Source organism: Triticum aestivum, chromosome 7D (genome assembly GCF_018294505.1).
Source record: "Triticum aestivum cultivar Chinese Spring chromosome 7D, IWGSC CS RefSeq v2.1, whole genome shotgun sequence".
In the NCBI taxonomy this organism is placed as follows: domain Eukaryota; kingdom Viridiplantae; phylum Streptophyta; class Magnoliopsida; order Poales; family Poaceae; genus Triticum; species Triticum aestivum.
This window is the reverse complement of record NC_057814.1, coordinates 354,575,309-354,597,562: the sequence shown is the minus strand read 5'-3', so window position 1 is coordinate 354,597,562 and position 22,254 is coordinate 354,575,309.

Here is a 22,254-nt window from a genome sequence, read left to right as displayed (position 1 = left end):
ACAAAGGGAACAACGTATGTTGTTATGCGGTCTGACCGATAAAGATCTTCGTAGAATATGTGGGAACCAATATGAGCATCCAGGTTCCGCTATTGGTTATTGACAGGAGAGGTGTCTCGGTCATGTCTACATAGTTCTCGAACCCGTAGGGTCCGCACGCTTAACGTTACGATGACAGTTATATTATGAGTTTATATGTTTTGATGTACTGAAGGTTGTTCGGAGTCCTGGACATGACGAGGAGTCTCGAAATGGTCGAGACATAAAGATTGATATATTGGAAGCCTATGTTTGGACATTGGAAGTGTTCCGGGTGAAATCGGGATTTTTCCGGAGTACCGGGAGGTAACCGGAACCCCCCGGTAACTTAATGGGCCTTATTGGGCCTAGGTGGAAGAGAGGAGAGGAGGCTAGGACAGGGCTGCGCCCCCCTTCCCTCCTAGTGCGAGTAGGACAAGGAGAGGGGGGCGGCGCCCCCCTTCCTTCCTCCCCTCCACCTCTTCGCCCTTTCCTCTCCTAGTCCAACATGGAAAGAGGGGGAGTCGAACTCCTGGCGCACCACACCTCCTAGGACAGCGGCCTCCCCCTTGCACCTTTATATACGGGGGCAGGGGGGCACCTCTAGACACACAATTGATCAATGATGTTTTAGCCGTGTGCGGTGCCCCCCTCCACCATATTACACCTCGATAATATCGTAGCGGAGCTTAGGCGAAGCCCTGCGTTGGTAGAACATCATCATCGTCACCACGCCGTCGTGCTGACGAAACTCTCCCTCAACACTCGACTGGATCGGAGTTCGAGGGATGTCATCGAGCTGAACGTGTGCTGAACTCGGAGGTGCCGTGCGTTCGGTACTTGATCGGTCGGATCGTGAAGACGTACGACTACATCAACCGCGTTGTGTTAACGCTTCCGCTTTCGGTCTACGAGGGTACGTGGACAACACTCTCCCCTCTCGTTGCTATGCATCACCATGATCTTGCGTGTGCGTAGAATCTTTTTGAAATTACTACGTTCCCCAACACTCAAGTGGTCCAAATGCAGCGGAGGAGGTTGCCATAGGATGCACCACTGCGCCAGAGATGCAGGAGAGGAGGTTGGGGTCGCCGTCGTTCAGCCCAACGCGGGCGAGCGCATCGAACAAGAGGGCGCCATCCAGGAGGAGCAGAGGGCGCGAGTGTCGGTGTCAAACTGTGCGTCTAGGATCGATGGTAACAAGAAACGGGGGACACAATATTTACCCAGGTTCGGGCCCTCTCTATGGAGGTAATACCCTACTTCATGCTTGATTGATATTGATGAATATGAGTGTTACAAGAGTTGATCTACCACGAGATCGTAATGGCTAAACCCTAGAAGTCTAGCCTATGTGAATATAGTAATGAGTATCCGTCTATCCGGACTAACCCCTCCGGTTTATATAGACACCGGGGGGATCTAGGGTTTACATGGTGTCGGTTACATAAGAAGGAATCTTCATAATTGGTCGCCAAGCTTGCCTTCCACGCCAAGTAGAGTCCAATCCGGACACGGGTGCGGTCTTCGGCCTTCATGTCTTCACATCCCATCAGTCCGGCCCATGTATAACAGGCCGGACGCCCGAGGACCCCTTAGTCCAGGACTCCCTCAGTAGCCCCTGAACCCGGCTTCAATGACGAGGAGTCTGGAGCGCTGATTTGTCTTCGGCATTGCAAGGCGGGTTCCCCTTTCTCCGAACTCCAAGATAGTCTTCGGATGCGATGATGGTATCCGGACCTGGTATAACCGCAGAGAGAATATAATATTTGCACGAATCTAATCTGTTGATAGCTTCTTTACAACACGACATCACGTTTGTCCGGCCATAATTTTGAACCATTTTTCATCTGCCATCCCATGTTTCGAGACGTGGTTGCTATTGGCATGTCTTGTCGAAGTAGAGATCGTGTCCCCTTATTGCGGGATTCTCATCAATGCGGGCATGGGTAACTCAACCGTGTCGTTTTATACAGCCCTTGGGAATAGGCGAATTTTTAGGACGAGTGGGGAGGCGCTTGACATTCGCAGCCTTTATAAGGGGATAATGTCACGACTGGTTTTTCAATAAAATATTTATTGAGAAACCAATCCCTTTTACGGACCAGTAAAGAAGAATTCCTTCTCACTGGTAGACAATATCTTGGTCACAGAAGAAACAAATACCAGGAGTACTGAATATAATACAAGGTTGAGCGGAGACTGCTCAACAATTTATTACATGAACGCCGATAAAACATAACGGCGGATAGGGTGGCATGACTACTAACTCACGATAACAACGGTGGTGGAAATATCACCGCGAAGTGGGTGATATGACTCCTGAAAACTACAGCTCTTCGAGCGTCAGAGTGAGGCTCGAGGAGACTTATGCGGGTGGCGGAAGCGTATATAATACAAGTGACCAATATCCGGGATCGCACGGGACTGACTGGGACTCCTCTAGGCATCGGATGCACTATCAAACTCTTCATCCAGGAGATCGCCTTCGTCAACATCTGGCCAAATCAACAAGCCAGGTGAGTACTATGAAAGTACTCGCAAGACAGTTCGGACATAAGATATAACAAATGTAAACATGAAGCATATGAACAGATTAACAAGTGCGTTCAGACATAGAGATAATAATGCATCGGAAAATAACAGAGAAGTCGGGCGGTAGTCCTCCCGAAATCCCAAAATAAATACTGGGTGCCAAACGAGGGTCTGAATGACTCCTCGGGAGGAAACTGCAAGAATAATAATGCCGCAGTCGGGCGTCAAGGCGACACCACATAAAGGGCTTATAAAAGGAAATAAAAGATAGTGCATGCCACAGTCGGACGTCTGAGCGACATCACATAAATGGCTTATATCAAAAGTAAATAATCAATATGCCACAGTCGGACGTCTGAGCGACATCACATAAAGGGCTTATATTGGAATAAAAGACAAACATGCCACAGTCGGACGTCTGAGCAACATCACATAAAGGGCTTCATAACTTAACATCTTATTAGCTCAAGAATTTAAATCATATCCAGAGAATAATCAGGCATGAGATAAATAACAGGGTTAGTCCATCCACAGGAGTAACGTTCAGCTAAGTCTACTACTCATGCTCACTTACCGGAGAGAAGAACAAACCATGAGGACTTGACATAGATATGGATACACTAATCACGATACTTGACCATGGATACGATGACTCGAAAGGATTTGACTCTGCAGAGTTTGTACTTTAACCACAGCCAACGGAATTCAGTAGTCACGGGGACTAGTTCCGTTTACGGTGTTTTGGAAGAAACACGTCTAACCAGTACACACCCATTCAACATTCCGAAGCCAGGAATCACCCTCGGCAACGTTCAAGAAAAACCTTGAGACGGGGAGGCTACAACCTCGCGTAGCATGGGATCAAAATTTCTATACGCGCGCTCTAAGGGGTTCCCCCCTCTCGGTCCCAACCGGAAACACCCATGCCCCCTGACCGGATGACTGGCTTTAATCCAGGGCCATGGAACCATCATCCCGGCCCCTCTGTTTGGTGTGTACACGGAAAGAGGTTACCAACTTACTAAACCGCATTCTGGCAGAAAACATGTGGTAGCACGGAAGGGGGAAGAACGATAACGTGACTCCGTCCACGTTAACGCCGGAATTTAACGGATGACGTAAGGCTGGCATGCTACAACAGTACCACCTTACTGCCCTTCATGTCACCACATGACTAGGCCATCTCTCATCAGAGATCACCGTAACTTTGGAACACACGGGTAGTTGCCTCACATGCAACGAGGTGCTCACCGATACTCGTATGCCATGCACAACCTTTCACGCAATCATGCAAACACCTATCATATCAAAGGTTCAAACATGCTTGCCTGGTTCGGAGAAGTCGGAGTCTAGCTCGGTGAAGTTCGCGGCTCTGTCACCTCTTCCGGAACCTACGGTATAGCGAAAAAGCATACTAACGTGAAGACCAACGCGTGCATAAAAGTTGTTCCAAATTTTTTTCAAATAAATCCCATAAAAAACTAGACAAAATTTTAAGACCGTCAGAAAAAGAATCACTCAAAAATCACTTTTTATTAAAAAGTTATAAGGGTTTCTGTCCAGGGACTCATCTGTAATGAAACAGAAAAGTTCCAGGGGTTTAACTAAGAAAACAGAAAACGGTTCGAATAGAAATGCGCAAGCCCACAGAAAAAACGTACTCTGCCTGAAGGCGCCAACAGAAAACGGTTCGCGGGGAAAGAAAGAGAGGCTGACGTGGGGGGTCCACATGTCAGGTTTGAAAGACCTCGCCGGCGCCCGAAGGCTGCGGTGGTCGCCGGCGTCGAACCATGGCGAGTCAGGGAGATCGGAGTGTACCAAGAGTATCAGCGTGTCCTTCCGCGTCGGTGGGTGGTGGACTTGGGCGTCGGGGAGCACCACGTCAACGGTGACACTTTCTCCGGCGGACGGCGGCTCGGGCGATGGTGGGGAACTCCGGTGGTGTGCTGCAAACTTCGACTTGAAGCGCGGGTCAGAAGGAGGGATGCACTAGAGAGCTACTGGCAAGAGATGGGAGGCAGAGGTGCACGCACGGGAGCGAATCGAGCTGGATCCCGTGGCGGGTCGCGGCGGCCGGAGTTGAGGAAGGAGACTTCCTCGGGGCTCTTCCAGTGGCTAGGCAGGGTCTTGGTGGAGTGTAGAGGTGGTGTGGGTACTAGCTGGAGCTCGGGGCCTCTATTTATAGGCGGCTCGAGGGGTAGCCGTGAACGGGGTTGCTACGGCGAGCAATTACGGCGAGGCAGCGGCTTGGCAAGGAGGTTAGGTGGCCATGCAGCATCAGTGAGGTGTACTGGTGCCGTTCCCCCGCTAATCCTGGCCGGTCTTGGCGTAATGGCGCCGGTCCACGGTGGGGTGGCCGCACGGGCACGACGGCGACAGAGAGCGCGCTCCGCGCCCAGCGGTTCACGACGAGGGTGGCAGCACGCACTGGGGAGTGGAAGACCACGCGGCGCTCTCCGGTGGCTTGGGCGGCGCTGGGTGGCGTCGTCTGCGCTGCGCCTCTCTCTGGCGGCCGCAAAGCCGCCGCTGGCGTCGGACACGGGGCGGCGCACCTCCTCCAGCTCGTCGCCGACGCCCGCAAGCATCCAGGCGCTCGTGCGGTGCAGAGGACAAGGGGGAGGGGACAGGAAACACGGCGACGCCGGGCACTGGCGAGATCGACAACAGACACTGAAGAAAACGACAGTGATTCAGCCACTGTTAACTGAATTTGACTGAACCTGATATTGACAGTGCTCTGAAGGTGTTCGATGAAATGATTAGGTATGAAGAAAATTTTCCTGGAGCTGGGGCTTGGTGAGGTGAACACTCAATGCACCGAGAGGCTGCCTGATTTTACTCAGAATTTTTGGAGAAGGATTTGAATGAATTTCATCAAATTTGGCAAATCTGGTCCAAACTTGCAGCAAGTATAGTTTGAAAAATTTGAACTGGAGACCAGTGGATCTTCATGGATCTTGGTTGAGGGTTCAAAGGACTAGGAAGGGAAAAAGGTTTGGGGGCAAAAATCAAAGCAGAAAGAGTAGTTCCTTTGTAAACCTCCAATGATCAAGATATAAGGTAGAAATTGTTTTGATAAGAAATAAGTGGAAAATAAAATATGGAGAGGTCCAACTTGCTGGGTTTGAAGTAAATCATGATCCAAAGATAAGGAAAGGTTTATGAGAGTGGATTTGCACTAAGGTCATGGCAAGAGAGATTTGTTGAAAGAGGTAAAGGATTATTCCAAAAGCTATAGAGTATTTTCAAAGAAATTTTCAAAAGACATTTTTCCCAAGTGAAAAGCATTTTGGCTTGAGTCCAAAATAAAAAGCAAGAACCTCCAAGACCAAAAACAAGTCTTGGGTGAATCCAAATAAAACTCTTGCCATAAAAAAATATTTTGAAAGGGAGGGTTCTTTTGAAGAAAAAATTTTTTTAAATCACCTCCCTCAAGTCAAGTAAATTTTTTGAAAAATCCAAATGAAATTTTGGGTGTCACAACACCTACCCCCTTAGGAAAAATCTCGTCCTCGAGATTTCAGCTGATTCTCAAATAGATATGGATATTCTGCCTGAAGAAAATCTTCCCTTTCCCATGTAGCTTCATCCTCAGTGTGGTTGCTCCACTGAACTCTGAAAAATTTGGTCGTTTTCTGACGGGTCCTCCGTTCAGACACTCCCAGTATCTTTACTGGCCGCTCTCTGTAGGTGAGATCTGGTTGTACATCAATGCCCTCATGAGATACATGCTTCTCCGGGTTACTCACACATTTTCTCAATTGTGAGACGTGGAATACGTCATGGACGTCTGACAGCTCCTTGGGTAAGTCTAGTTTGTAGGCCACTGTGCCTCTTCGTGCCTCTATACAAAATGGTCCGATAAATCTCGGGGCTAGCTTCCCCTTAATTTTGAACCGCTGCATGCCCCTCATAGGAGACACTCGTAGGTATACGGAATCACCGGGTTCAAAGCTGACCTCACGATGTTTTGATCGTAGTAGCTCTTTTGTCGGCTCTGCGCTGTCTTGAGTCTGTCCCTGATCTGCTTAACTTTCTCCTCGGCCTCTTTAAGCATGTCTGGGCCGAAGATACGGCTGTCACCTGTTTCTGACCAATTCAGTGGGGTACGACACCTCCGCCCGTACAATGCTTCAAAGGGTGCCATTTGCAAGCTGGCTTGGTAACTGTTGTTGTAAGCAAACTCGGCATACGGCAAACTCTCTTCCCAACTGGATCCATAGGTGAGCACACAGGCTCTCAGCATATCCTCTAGGATTTGGTTCACACGTTCCGTTTGTCCATCAGTCTGAGGGTGGTACGCTGTACTGAAAGCTAGCTGCGTGCCCAGAGCTTGTTGCAGGTGATCCCAAAATTTGGAGACAAATTGTGTGCCTCGGTCGGATATTATAGTCTTTGGGACTCCATGCAAACAAACTATACGGGAGAGATAAAGTTTGGCCAGTCTTTGTGTGGAGTAGGTAGTCTTCACGGGAATGAAATGAGCAACCTTGGTTAGTCGGTCTGTGATGACCCATATGGCGTCATTTCCGCGTTGTGATCGGGGTAGTCCGACGATGAAGTCCATTCCTATTTCATCCCATTTCCACTCCGGTATCCTGTTTGGCTGGAGTAGCCCTGCTGGCTTTTGATGCTCGGCCTTGATGCGCTGACATGAATCGCAACAAGCAATAAATGCGGCTATATCCCTTTTCATACCGTGCCACCAAAATCTTTCCTGAATGTCTTTGTACATTTTGGTTCCTCCAGGATGGATCGAGTATGGAGCGGTGTGGCTTTCGGTTAGGATTTGTTGCTTGAGTTCCTCAATGTTAGGTACGCAAAGTCTGTCTCCGTACCATAATATTCCTTCACTGTCTGTGACGAACTCTGAAGCCTTACCAAGGTTCATTTTCTTCTTTATACCTTCGATGCTGGGATGTCCCTGTTGAGCCTTCTTAATTTGTTCCACTAGGGTGGGTTGTATCTCCAGATTTGATACGGTGCCCTCAGAGACTAACACCATGTTGAGCCTAGCGAACTCTTGCTGAAACTCAGGCCTCAAGTTTTGCGGACCGTCGTTGTCCGGGCTGGGGTTTCGACTAAGGGCATCAGCCACTACATTTGCTTTCCCTGGATGGTAGTGAATGCCGACATCATAGTCCTTGACCAATTCCAACCAGCGTCGTTGGCGTAAATTTAGCTCTGGCTGTGTGAAAATATATTTGAGGCTCTTATGGTCCGTATATATTTCACAGCGATTTCCCAACAGAAAGTGCCTCCACTCCTTGAGTGCATGTATGACTGCTGCTAGCTCCAAGTCATGTGTTGGGTAATTTTCCTCATGTTTTCGCAGCTGCCTGGAGGCATACGCGACAACTTTGCCATCCTGCATTAGTACACATCCGAGGCCTTTTCGGGACGCGTCACAATATACTTCAAAACTCTTGTGTATGTCTGGCACGGTTAATACCGGTGCGGTTGTTAGCTTCTTCTTAAGTTCTTGGAAGCTTCTCTCGCATGCTTCCGTCCATACAAATTTCTTGTCTTTCTTGAGCAACTGTGTTATTGGTTTTGCCACAGTGGAGAATCCTTCAATAAATCTTCTGTAATATCCGGCCATTCCCAGGAAACTCCGCACATCTGTAACGTTGGCGGGTGGCTTCCAGTCAAGTATGGCTTTGACTTTTCTGGGTCTACGGCCACGCCTTCTTGGTTCAATATATGGCCTAGGAAACCAACCTGCCTTAGCCAAAACTCACACTTGCTAAATTTGGCGTACAACTGATGTTTCCTTAATTCTCCCAAAACAATTCTGAGATGCTCAGCATGCTCTTCTGGTGTCCTTGAGTATACCAGAATATCGTCGATGAACACCACAACAAATTTGTCCATGAATTTCATGAACACTTTGTTCATGAGGTGGACGAAATATGCGGGGGCGTTTGTTAGACCAAAAGGCATCACTGTGAATTCATATAATCCGTATCTGGAGGTGAATGCTGTTTTAGGGATATCTTCTGTCCGTACTTTCAATTGATGATATCCCGATCTCAAATCAATTTTTGAGAACACCTTGGCTTGTGCGAGCTGGTCAAACAAATCATTTATCCGTGGCATCGGATATTTGTTTTTGATGGTGACCATATTGAGAGCTCGATAGTCTATACACAGTCTCAGTGTCCCATCCTTTTTCTTGGCGAACAACACTGGCGAACCCCATGGTGAGGAGCTGGCTCGAATAAATCCTTTGTCCAATAATTCCTTTATCTGCTTCTTCAACTCCACCAATTCTGAGGGTGCCATTCTATAAGGTTTCTTATAGATGGGAGCGGTGCCAGGTGCTAGTTCGATGCTGAATTCTATCTCTCGGTCTGGTGGCATGCCTGGCAGTTCTTCAGGAAATACGTCAGGAAACTCGCATACCACTGGAACTTTTCTCAGTTCTGAAATGTCCACTTTGTTCAGTTTTGGTTGCCGTGACCGTGGCCTTTCTTGAGCTGTAACCTTTATTGTCTTGCCATGATGGTGAGTGAGAATCACGGTCCGATTGAAACAGTCAATGAATCCTTTGTTGGTGGTTAACCAGTCCATCCCTAAAATGACATCCAGTCCTTTATTTTCCAACACGATGAGATTTGCTTGGAACTGTAGTCCTTCGAACTCAATGATTACTCCTTGGCAGTAACTCTGAGCGATTTGCTTATTTCCGGGGGACTTGATGATCATAGATTTTTCCAAGGGAAGTATCGGAAAACCATGTTGCAAAACAAAACTCTTCGAAACGAACGAATGGGAAGCTCCAGAATCAAACAAAACCGTGGCAGGTACTGTGTTGACAGGGAACGTACCGAGCACGATGTCTGGGGCATTCTGCGCTTCTTCCCTGGTCACATGGTTCAGGTGACCCTTCCTGTGGTTGTTGTTGGGATTGAAATTGTTGCGCTTGGGGGCTGGATTATTCCCACCATTGTTTGGCTTGGGGGCCGAGTTCCTCGGCTTTGGGCATTGTTTAGCATAGTGCCCTTCTTCACCACAAGCATAGCAGGTGACCCCTGGACGGTACGTGAACTCCTTGTCCCTGGCATGAAACTGTCTGACGGGCCTTAGATCAGTAGTCGTGGATTTCCTTGCTTCTGTCCTTGGAACCTCAGTCTTGCTTCGGTTGTTGCGAGCAAGAGTCGTCTTGTCCCTCTTTCGCTTACGGAGATCTTCCAGACTACGGCGCTCATTCTCCAAGGTAATGGCCTTGTCAACCAGAGTTTTAAAATCCGGGAAAGTGTGTACAACCAGTTGGCATTTTAGTGCCGGTGCCAGGCCGTCCAGGAATTTTTCCATCTTCTTGTTCTCTGTCATGTGCTCGTCGTAGGCATAACGAGATAGCTGGGTAAACTGACCGTTGTATTCTGTCACTGACATGCCTCTTTGCTTGAGATCGTCAAATTCTCTCTTCTTGATTTTTATGATGCTCCTGGGGATGTGTGCCCCACGAAAGCCTTCCTTGAATTCTTCCCAGGTGATGTTGTGTTCACTGGGATGCATGTGTAAGAAGTTCTCCCACCATGCTGCAGCTGCTCCAGTAAGGTAGTGTGGTGCATAAAGCACCTTCTCATTATCTGAGCACTGAGCAATAATCAGCTTCCTCTCGATATCACGAAGCCAGTCATCGGCTTCCAGCGGCCTATCAGTGTGAGCAAAAGTTGAAGGGCGAGTCTTCTGTAACTCAGATAACTTGGAATGTGGTTGATAGGGTTCACGGTGGTTTCCCATATTGATGACGTGATTCATCATCTCTTGGTGCTGTTGCTGGCTTTGTTCGAAGAGACGGCATACTTGAGACAAGGCTGCTTCGCTGTCTTGTTGACTGGACTGTCCCTGAGTGAAGTTGTTGCTAGTCTGTGTCCCATAAACTTCTTCTGGCTGATTGGGCATGGAGCGAGTCCACGGACGAGACATTTTTCCAGTCTGGGGTATTATTTTGCAAAACCCATGAGAAGAACTGTGTGGCACAAGGAAAATCTTGCAAAGGCAACAATTTAAAAGACCTCAAGGTTTTCAAGAAAACATAAACGATTTTGCACGGAGAAGAACTGCTTAGCATATATCTTACACGCGAAAAGCAAACACACGATACAGCACTCAGGATGTGCGTACACAATCCTGACATGTTATTTAGACTAGCATACTCCTCCGGAAAGCAGCGAACACACTAATACAAACTAGCGTACAGATAAAACACATCATACAAGCAGACAAAACGCGCGGCTACTCGGCGCTCTCAGTCGGAGATGGTGACGATGTCCTTCCCCTTGCCGAGGGCAAGACTCAGCGGTGCAGGAGATTCAACCTCCACCTCCTCTCTAGCTGGCTCCTGGCGCGTAACACTGCGCTGCGGTGATGGCGCGGGGGCGACAGGTGGTAGTGCGGGTGCGGCAGGCGGTGCAGCTCTGACTGGAGTAGGAGCGATGACTCTGTCGAACTCCTCAGTGGTAGGCAGACGGCGAGCAGTGGCCAAAACGGCCGGTGCATAAGAGGCTGAAGACGAGACGAATGTCAGAGGCGGTGCTGTGAGGAGAAGCTCCTTCCTGCTGGCAGGACCGCCCCGGACTAAGTCCATGCGGGCAGCCACAAGATCGTCCACGAGGTTGTCGAAAGACTCCTCCAGAGCCTTGAGATACTCCACAACCATCTCGATGGCTTCATCTCGTTCTCCCCGATGGCAGGCGAATGCATAGTGACAAGTATATGGCACATGGCATGGGAGGTAGCGGTAGCGACGAGTCTTCATCATAGGAAGGATGTCCCGAAGACGAGCTATCGCCTCACGGGCAGCCATCTGCATGTCATGCCTCTCTGTAGGCATGGCCCTTCCCACAAAACGGAAGTGGCGAGATGCAGAACGTCCTCCCTTGAATTGCACCACGGCTTGGTGCATAGACACGTCGTCGCTGAGCTTGTGCTGGTAAAGCGTGAACTCCGGACGAGTCGCTGGCCCGATCGCGAGCTTGGTGATGGAGACGAGGAGTTTGACAAACCCCTCGGGCACGTTCGTGAACACTCGAGTCTCACAGTTGCTGCCAGCCATCTACAAAAGTAGGCAAAAATTCTGAGTAGTCATGTCATAAATTTATGATGACCAACAGAAAATAGCTACAATTGCAAAATGCTGAAAAAGCACAAAAGACGCTAATAACCGATTAGCGATCGCACCTAGTGGCTTCCTACAGTCAGCCTGGCTCTGATACCAAGCTTGTCACGACCGGTTTTTCAATAAAATATTTATTGAGAGACCAATCCCTTTTACGGACCAGTAAAGAAGAATTCCTTCTCACTGGTAGACAATATCTTGGTCACAGAAGAAAAAATACCAGGAGTACTGAATATAATACAAGGTTGAGCGGAGACTGCTCAACAATTTATTACATGAACGCCGATAAAACATAACGGCGGATAGGGTGGCATGACTACTAACTCACGATAACAACGGTGGTGGAAATATCACCGCGAAGTGGGTGATATGACTCCTGAAAACTACAGCTCTTCGAGCGTCGGAGTGAGGCTCGAGGAGACTTATTGCGGGTGGCGGAAGCGTATATAATACAAGTGACCAATATCCGGGATCGCACAGGACTGACTGGGACTCCTCTAGGCGTCGGACGCACTATCAAACTCTTCATCCAAGAGATCGCCTTCGTCAACATCTGGCCAAATCAACAAGCCAGGTGAGTACTATGAAAGTACTCGCAAGACAGTTCGGACATAAGATATAACAAATGTAAACATGAGCATATGAACAGATTAACAAGTGCGTTCAGACATAGAGATAATATGCATGGGAAAATAACAGAGAAGTCGGGCGGTAGTCCTCCCGAAATCCCAAAATAAATACTGGGTGCCAAACGAGGGTCTGAATGACTCCTCGAGAGGAAACTGCAAGAATAACAATGCCGCAGTCGGGCGTCAGGGCGACACCACATAAAGGGCTTATAAAAGGAAAATAAAAGATAGTGCATGCCACAGTCGGACGTCTGAGCGACATCACATAAAGGGCTTATATCAAAAGTAAATAATCAATATGCCACAGTCGGACGTCTGAGCGACATCACATAAAGGGCTTATATCGAAAGTAAAATAACAAACATGCCACAGTCGGACGTCTGAGCGACATCACATAAAGGGCTTCATAACTTAACATCTTAGTAGCTCAAGAATTTAAATCATATCCAGAGAATAATCAGGCATGAGATAAACAACAGGGTTAGTCCATCCACAGGAGTAACGTTCAGCTAAGTCTACTACTCATGCTCACTTACCGGAAAGAAGAACAAACCACGAGGACTTGACATAGATATGGATACACTGATCACGATACTTGACCATGGATACGATGACTCGAAAGGATTTGACTCTGCAGAGTTTGTACTTTAACCACAGCCAACGGATTTCAGTAGTCACGGGGACTAGTTCCGTCTACGGTGTTTTGGAAGAAACACGTCTAACCAGTACACACCCATTCAACATTCCGAAGCCAGGAATCACCCTCGGCAACGTTCAAGAAAAACCTTGAGACGGGGAGGCTACAACCTCGCGTAGCATGGGATCAAAATTTCTATACGCGCGCTCTAAGGGGTGCCCCCCTCTCGGTCCCAACCGGAAACACCCATGCCCCCTGACCGGATGACTGGCTTTAATCCAGGGCCATGGAACCATCATCCCGGCCCCTCTGTTTGGTGTGTACACGGAAAGAGGTTACCAACTTACTAAACCGCATTCTGGCAGAAAACATGTGGTAGCACGGAAGGGGGAAGAACGATAACGTGACTCCGTCCACGTTAACGTCGGAATTTAACGGATGACGTAAGGCTGGCATGCTACAACAGTACCACCTTACTGCCCTTCATGTCACCACATGACTAGGCCATCTCTCATCAGAGATCACCGTAACTTTGGAACACACGGGTAGTTGCCTCACATGCAACGAGGTGCTCACCGATACTCGTATGCCATGCACAACCTTTCACGCAATCATGCAAACACCTATCATATCAAAGGTTCAAACATGCTTGCCTGGTTCGGAGAAGTCGGAGTCTAGCTCGGCGAAGTTCGCGGCTCCGTCACCTCTTCCGGAACCTACGGTATAGCGAAAAAGCATACTAACGTGAAAACCAACGCGTGCATAAAAGTTGTTCCAAAATTTTTCAAATAAATCCCATAAAAAACTAGACAAAATTTTAAGACTGTCAGAAAAAGAATCACTCAAAAATCACTTTTTATTAAAAAGTTATAAGGGTTTCTGTCCAGGGACTCATCTGTAATGAAACAGAAAAGTTCCAGGGGTTTAACTGAGAAAACAGAAAACGGTTCGAATAGAAACGCGCAAGCCCACAGAGAAAACGTACTCTGCCCGAAGGCGCCAACAGAAAACGGTTCGCGGGGAAAGAAAGAGAGGCTGACGTGGGGGGTCCACATGTCAGGTTTGAAAGACCTCGCCGGCGCCCGAAGGCTGCGGTGGTCGCCGGCGTCGAACCACGGCGAGTCAGGGAGATCGGAGTGTACCAAGAGTATCAGCGTGTCCTTCCGCGTCGGTGGGTGGTGGACTTGGGCGTCGGGGAGCACCACGTCGACGGCGACACTTTCTCCGGCGGACGGCGGCTCGGGCGATGGTGGGGAACTCCGGTGGTGTGCTGCAAACTTCGAATTGAAGCGCGGGTCAGAAGGAGGGATGCACTAGAGAGCTACTGGCAAGAGATGGGAGGCAGAGGTGCACGCACGGGAGCGAATCGAGCTGGATCCCGTGGCGGGTCGCGGCGGCCGGAGTTGAGGAAGGAGACTTCCTCGGGGCTCTTCCAGTGGCTAGGCAGGGTCTTGGTGGAGTGTAGAGGTGGTGTGGGTACTAGCTGGAGCTCGGGGCCTCTATTTATAGGCGGCTCGAGGGGTGGCCGTGAACGGGGTTGCTCCGGCGAGCAATTACGGCGAGGCAGCGGCTTGGCAAGGAGTTTAGGTGGCCAGGCAGCATCAGTGAGGTGTACTGGTGCCGTTCCCCCGCTAATCCTGGTCGGTCTTGGCGTAATGGCGCCGGTCCACGGTGGGGTGGCCGCACGGGCACGACGGCGGCAGAGAGCGCGCTCCGCGCCCAGCGGTTCACGACGAGGGTGGCAGCGCGCACTGGGGAGTGGAAGACCACGCGGCGCTCTCCGGTGGCTTGGGCGGCGCTGGGTGGCGCCGTCTGCGCTGCGCCTCTCTCTGGCGGCCGCAAAGCCGCCGCTGGCGTCGGTCACGGGGCGGCGCACCTCCTCCAGCTCGTCGCCGACGCCGCAAGCTTCCAGGCGCTCGTGCGGTGCAGAGGACAAGGGGGAGGGGACAGGAAACACGGCGACGCCGGGCACTGGCGAGATCGACAACGGACACTGAAGAAAACGACAGTGATTCAGCCACTGTTAACTGAATTTGACTGAACCTGATATTGACAGTGCTCTGAAGGTGTTCGATGAAATGATTAGGTATGAAGAAAAATTTTCCTGGAGCTGGGGCTTGGTGAGGTGACCACTCAATGCACCCAGAGGCTGCCTGATTTTACTCAGAATTTTTGGAGAAGGATTTGAATGAATTTCATCAAATTTGGCAAATCTGGTCCAAACTTGCAGTAAGTATAGTTTGAAAAATTTGAACTGAAGACCAGTGGATCTTCATGGATCTTGGTTGAGGGTTCAAAGGACTAGGAAGGGAAAAAGGTTTGGGGGCAAAAATCAAAGCAGAAAGAGTAGTTCCTTTGTAAACCTCCAATGATCAAGATATAAGGTAGAAATTGTTTTGATAAGAAATAAGTGGAAAATAAAAATATGGAGAGGTCCAACTTGCTGGATTTGAAGTAAATCATGATCCAAAGATAAGGAAATGTTCATGAGAGTGGATTTGCACTAAGGTCGTGGCAAGAGAGATTTGTTGAAAGAGGTAAAGGATTATTCCAAAAGCTATAGAGTATTTTCAAAGAAATTTTCAAAAGACATTTTTCGCAAGTGAAAAGCATTTTGGCTTGAGTCCAAAATAAAAAGCAAGAACCTCCAAGACCAAAAACAAGTCTTGGGTGAATCCAAATAAAACTCTTGCCATAAAAAAATATTTTGAAAGGGAGGGTTCTTTTGAAGAAAAAAATTTTTAAATCACCTCCCTAAAGTCAAGTAAATTTTTTTGAAAAATCCAAATGAAATTTTGGGTGTCACAGATAAGGACACTCTCCCTTTTCCCACACCCTTCTTCATCTTCAGTCCTTCCGTCCTCGAGCTCTAGCGCCCAAGCTTTAGTTTTTCCTCCTTCGATAAGGCACTCCAATCATGTCCAGATCCGGAGCTAGAGTCAAGTGGATGGCCTCTTCTGTCAAGAAGAAGGACATCACGGGGCTCCGGGAGGCCGGCTATTTAGCCAAGGAGATTGCTCACCGACTCCCTGCGAAAGGGCAAATCGTCCCTACCCCCGAGCCCCATGAGAGGGTTGTGTTTCTCACACATTTCGTCCGCGGGCTGGGATTCCCCCTTCATCCATTTGTCCGTGGATTGATGTTTTACTATGGGTTGGACTTCCACGATCTGGCCGCCAACTTTATACTCAATATCTCAGCATTTATCATTGTGTGCGAGGCCTTTCTTCGCATCCTGCCTCACTTTGGCCTATGGCTAAAGACCTTCAACGTGAAACCGAAGGTGGTGAGCGGTCAACAAGCAGAGTGCGGAGGCGGCATGGTGGACAAAATGCCCAACGTCACCTGGCCCGAAGGCTCCTTCGCGGAGATGGTGAAGGGATGGCAGTCGGGGTGGTTTTACATCACCGAGCCGCGTGACGCCAATTGGGTAGCAGCCCTCGAATTCTGATCCGGAGTTCCGATGCGGCTCATTTCCTGGCAAGAGAAGGGCCTGACCTAGGGATCCCTCGACGAGATAACTGGGCTCCAGACATGCGTCCAGAACATGATAACCAAGAAGATCAAGCTTGTGAATGTGATCCAGGTCATGCTCATTCGCCGGATCCTTCCGTGTCAACACCGGACTTGCTATTTGTGGGAGTATGACCCCGCCGAGCACCAGACGCTGCGAGGCCTCTTCGGCACAACGCACGAAGGCATCTAGAAAGCGCTCTTCAAGGCGGGCGAGACGCCCCCGCCCACGACGGAAAATCACAGGCTTAGCTCAAAGCGCTAGGCCAATTCGGTTAGTCTTTAAATGCTTTCGAACTTACCAGCATATTTTGAGGATGGATACTGAGCTCCTCCATCTACTTTACCAGGCTTGGATCGAGGTGGCGGAGCAGATTTGCTGTCCGGCTCCGCTTCCTGAGGAGGAAGAATTCCCACTTCTGACGAAGATGTTGTTTCCGGCGCCGTATGACGTGCTGGAGAAGACGGCCAAGAAAGCGGCCAAAGGGGCCAAGAAAGGCCCTTGCCAAAAAGGCGCTCCGGACATGTTGACCGAGGACGAGACTTCCTCTTCATCCGATGACGACGACAAAGAGGAAGAAGAAGAAAACAATTCCCCACCTGTGGTGGGGAGGAAGAAGAGGGCGGCTCCCTCGGATCCGGAGGCGAAAGCGCCCAAGAAGGTTAAAGCCTCCCAAACGGATAACTCCGTGTGGGATAATGACAGCAGTCCGGAACGACCTCGCCGAACCAAGCCTCGGGCCGCTTCGTAAGTACCAGAGTCCGCAAACGTATGGCCTTCCTGTTTTATACTATTGACATATTGTAAGCCTTGTTACTGCAGTCCGGCACATGATGGCTCCCCGCAGTCTTCGACTGAGGATTCGCTGGGCTCGAAGGAGAGGGCTAGCACATCTCTGCCACCTGCTCATTCCATCTCACCCAAGGGTGATGTAACACCCAAGTTTTTGTTTGGATTTTTCAAAAGATTTTTATTTGACTTGAGGGAGGTGACTTTTTAAAGAACTCTCCCTTTCAAATATTTTTTTATATGGCAAAAGTTTTATTTGGATTCACCCAAGATCTGTCTATTGGTCTTGGAGGTTCTTGCTTTTCATCTGGACTCAAGACAAATACTTTTCACTTGGGAAAATGCCTTTTGAAAATCCCTTTGAAATTTGCACTATGGCTTTTGGAATAATCCTCTACCACTTTCAAAATTTCCCTCTTGCCATGGCCTTAGTGCAAATACTCTCTCCTAACCCTCCCCTCATCTTTGGATCATGTTTGGCATCTAATCCAGCAAGTTGAACCTCCCCTATGCTTATTTTTCCATTTAAATCTTATTCAAATAAATTTCTGCCTTCTATTCTATCCATTGGTGATTTACAAAGGAACTCTACTTTCTGTTTTGATTTTTGACCCCAAACCAACTCTCCTCCCTAGTCCTTTGAACCCTCAACCAAGATCCATGAAGATCCACTGGTCTTCAGTTCAAAATTTTCAAACTACACTTGCTGCAAGTTTGGACCAGATTTGTCAAATTTGGAGAAATTCATTCAAATCCTTCTCCAAAAATTCCAAGAAAAATCAGGCAGCCTCTGGGTGCATTGAGTGGTCACTTCACCAAGTTACTGCCCCAGAAAAATTTATCTCGTAGCCAAATCATTCTGTCGAGCACCTGCAGTGCATTGTCAAATTCAGGTTCAGAAAATTCAGAGAGCAGTTCAGTGGCTTACTGTCGTTTTCTTCAGAGATGGTTGTCGATCTCGCCAGTGCCACTGTGTCGCCTTGCTCCTCGTCCCCTCCCCCTTGTTCCTGCCCCGCACGAACGCCTGGCACCTTGCGGACGTCGGCGACGAGCAGCAGAAGGTGCGCCGCCCCGTGACCGACGCCAGCGGCGGCTTTGCGGCCGCTAGCGGGAGGCACGGCGCTGACGGCGCCACCCAGCGCCGCCCAAGCCACCAGAGCTCGCCGCGTGGCCTTCCACTCCCCTGAACGCGCTGCCGCTCTCGTCGTGAACCGCAGGGCGCAGAGCGCGCTCTCTGCCGCCGTCGAGCCCGTGCGGTCACCTCACCGTGGACCAACGCCATTACGCCAAGACCAACTCCGTTTAGCTGTGGAATGACTCCAGTAACGTCCACCGATGCTGCCCGGCCACTCAAACCTCCTGCCAATCCACTGCATCACCGTAATCGCTCGCCGGAGATTCTTCGTTCACGGCCACCCCGTCGATCCGCCTATAAAAAGAGGCCCCGAGCTTCAACTCGAGCACCCACCATCCCTGCACTCCGCCTAGAGCACGCCTAGCCACTGGAAGAGCCCCGAGGAGGTCTCCTTCCTCGACTCCGGCCGCCGCGACCCGCCACGGGATCCAGCTCGATTCGCCCCCATGTGTGCACCTCCGCCTCCCTTCTCTTGCCAGTAGCTTCACTTTACATCCCTCCTCCTGACCCGCGCTTCAATTCGTAGTTTGCAGCCCTCCACCGGAGTTCCCCACCATCACTCGAGCCGCCGTCCGCCGGAGATAGTGTCGCCGTCGACGTGGTGCTCCCCGTTGGTCGAGTCCACCACCCACCGACGCGGAAGAACACGCTGAAGCTCTTGGTACCCTCCGATCCTCCTAACTCGCCGTGGTTCGACGCCGGCGTCCACCGCAGTCTTCGGGCGCCGGCGAGCTTTTCAAACCTGACATGTGGACCCCGCATGTTAGCCTCTGTTCTATTCTTTCGCGAACCGTTTTCTGTTGGCGCCTGCGGGCAAAATACGTTTCCTCTCTTGAGCTTGCGTATTTCCAATCGAACCGTTTTCTGTTTTCTCAGTTAAAACCCTGGAACTTTTCGGTTTCATTACAGATAAGTCCTTGGACAGAAACCTTTATAACTTTTTAATAAAAAGGGATTTTTGAGTGATTCTTTTTCTGACAATCTCCAAATTTTGCCTAGTTTTTTATGGGATTTATTTGAAAAATATTTGGAAAAGTTTCTGAGTACGCGTTGGTTTTTACGTTAGTACCCATTTTCGTGATTGCCGTAGGTTCCGGAAGAGGTGACGGAGCCGCGAACTTCGCCGAGCTAGACTCCGACTTCTCCGAACCAGGCAAGCATGTTTGAACATTTGATATGATAAGTGTTTTGCATGTTTGCTTGAAGGTTTGTGCGTGGCATATGAGTGTCGGTAAATACCTCGTTGCTTGTAAGGCAACTACCCGCATGTTCCAAAGTCGCGATGATCTCTGATGAGAGATGGCCTAATCATGTGGTGACATGAAGGGCAGCAAGGTGGTACTGTTGTAGCATACCAGCCTTGCGTCATCCGACTTTCTCCGACGTTAACGTGGACGGAGTCACGTTATCGTCCTTTTCCCCGCATGTTCCAAAGTTGCGATGATCTCTGATGAGAGATGGCCTAATCATGTGGTGACATGAAGGGCAGCAAGGTGGTACTGTTGTAGCATACCAGCCTTGCGTCATCCAACTTTCTCCGACGTTAACGTGGACGGAGTCACGTTATCGTCCTTTCCCCCTTCCGTGCTACCACATGTTTCATTTGCCAGGATGCGGTTTAGTAAGTAGGTAACCTCTTTTCGTGTACACACCAAACAGAGAGGCCGGGATGATGGTACCATGGCCCAGGATTAAAGCCAGTCATCCGGTCAGGGGGCATGGGTGTTTCCGGTTGGGACCGAGAGGGGGGCCACCCCCTTAGAGCGCGCGTATAGAAATTTGATCCCATGCTACGCGAGGTTGTAGGCTCCCCGTCTCAAGGTTTTTCTTGAACGTTGCCGAGGGTGGTCCCTGGCTTCGGAAGGTTGAATTGGGTGTGTACTAGTTAGACGTGTTTCTTCCAAAACACTGTAGACGGAACTAGTCCCCGTGACTACTGAAATCCTTTGGCTGTGGTTAAGTACAAACTCTGCAGAGTCAATTCCTTCCAAATCATCATATCCATGATCAAGTAGTGTAATCAGTATATCCATATCTATCCGTGTGGAAAATTTGTCCCCGGTGAACAAGCTCAAGTGGTAAATCCAGTTTAATTATTATTCCTATGGATGGACTAAAATTTTTGTTCATCTCGTACTTGTGATAAATTATGTTCCCGAACTATTAAATTATTGAACTGCAATATAAGCCCTTTATGTGACGTCGCTCAGACGTCCGACTGCGGCGTGTCTTTTGTTTCTTACTTTAAATGTAAGCCCTTTATGTGACGTCGCTCAGACGTCCGACTACGGCGTGTCTTTTGTTTCTCACTTTAAATGTAAGCCCTTTATGTGATGTCGCTCAGACGTCCGACTGTGGCATTATTATTATTCTTGCATTTTCCTCTCGAGGAGTCATTCAGACACTCGTTTGGCATCAGTATTATTATTCTCGCAGTTTCCTCTCGAGGAGTCTTTCAGACACTCGTTTGGCATCAGTATTATTATTCTCGCAGTTTCCTCTCGAGCAGTCTTTCAGACACTCGTTTGGCACCAGTATTATTATTCTCGCAGTTTCCTCTCGAGGAGTCTTTTAGACACTCGTTTGGCACCAGTACTACTATTCTGCAGTTTCCGCTCGAGGCGTCATTCAGACCCTCGCTTGGCACCCAGTATTTATTATCTCTATGTCTGAACACACTGGATAAATTGTTCATATGCTTCATGTTTAGATTCGTTATATCTTATGTCCGAACTGTCTTGCGAGTACTTTCATAGTACTCACTTGGCTTGTTGATTTGGCCAGATGTTGACGAAGGCGATCTCTTGGATAAAGAGTTTGATAGCGCGTCCGACGCCTAGAGGAGTCCCAGTCAGTCTTGCGCGATCCCGGATATTGGTCACTTGTATTATATACGCTTCCGCTACCCGCAATAAGTCTCCTCGAGCCTCACTCCGACGCTCGAAGAGCTGTAGTCTTTAGGAGTCATATCACTCGCTTCGCGGTGATATTTCCACCACCGTCATTATCGTGAGTTAGTACTATGCCACCCTATCCGCCGTCTTGTTTTATCGGCGTGCATGTAATAAATTGTTGGGCAGTCTCCGCTCAACCTTGTATTATATTTAGTACTCCTGGTATTTTTCTTCTGTGACCAAGACATTGTCTACCAGTGAGAAGGAATTCTTCCTTACTGGTCCGTAAAAGGGATTGGTCTCTCAATAATTATTTTATTGAAAAACCGGTCGTGACAGGTGATGACGAGGTGGTGTCCAAAAAGCCTTTCCCAGGCCGGGGGGAGATTCCAGAGATCATCGGGGTGACGTCCCCGGATGATTTTTCGGCCGCCGGACATGTGGGAAAAAATTCCCCATGGGAACTGGTGACGGGGCCCGAGTTCCCTTTGGACCTCAGTCGGATACCATTCCGGAGATCTACACGGCTCCATGGTCCAGAGAACGGCATTCCCTTCAAGGAGGGAATGTGCCTGTTCCACCGGTGACCTCTGTACAACCAAAGGCGCCGGATAATCTGCTGGAGGCGCTACGAGGCGCCTCTGTTGTGGATGAACATCGTGTCCTTATGGATACGGTGATAGAGAAGGTTCAGTTCATCAAAAGCGGACTGACCGAAGCCTGCACTAGCCTTCTAACGGGCTTTGAGGTAAGTGATTGTAAAAAATATCACAGTATAGACAGTAGCCCCTAATGCTCTGTTTGGTGTTCGTGAAGAAAAGCCGAACAGAGGATCGAGAAGAAATATCGCAGGAGTCTAACATGAGTTGTCTATTTGAATAAGCAGGTATTGCTTAAGGCAGCCACTACTCATGCTGTGGAGGTCTCCGGACTGAAGCAGAAACTGGAGCGGGCCGAGGAGGAGCTCGGCCTCGTG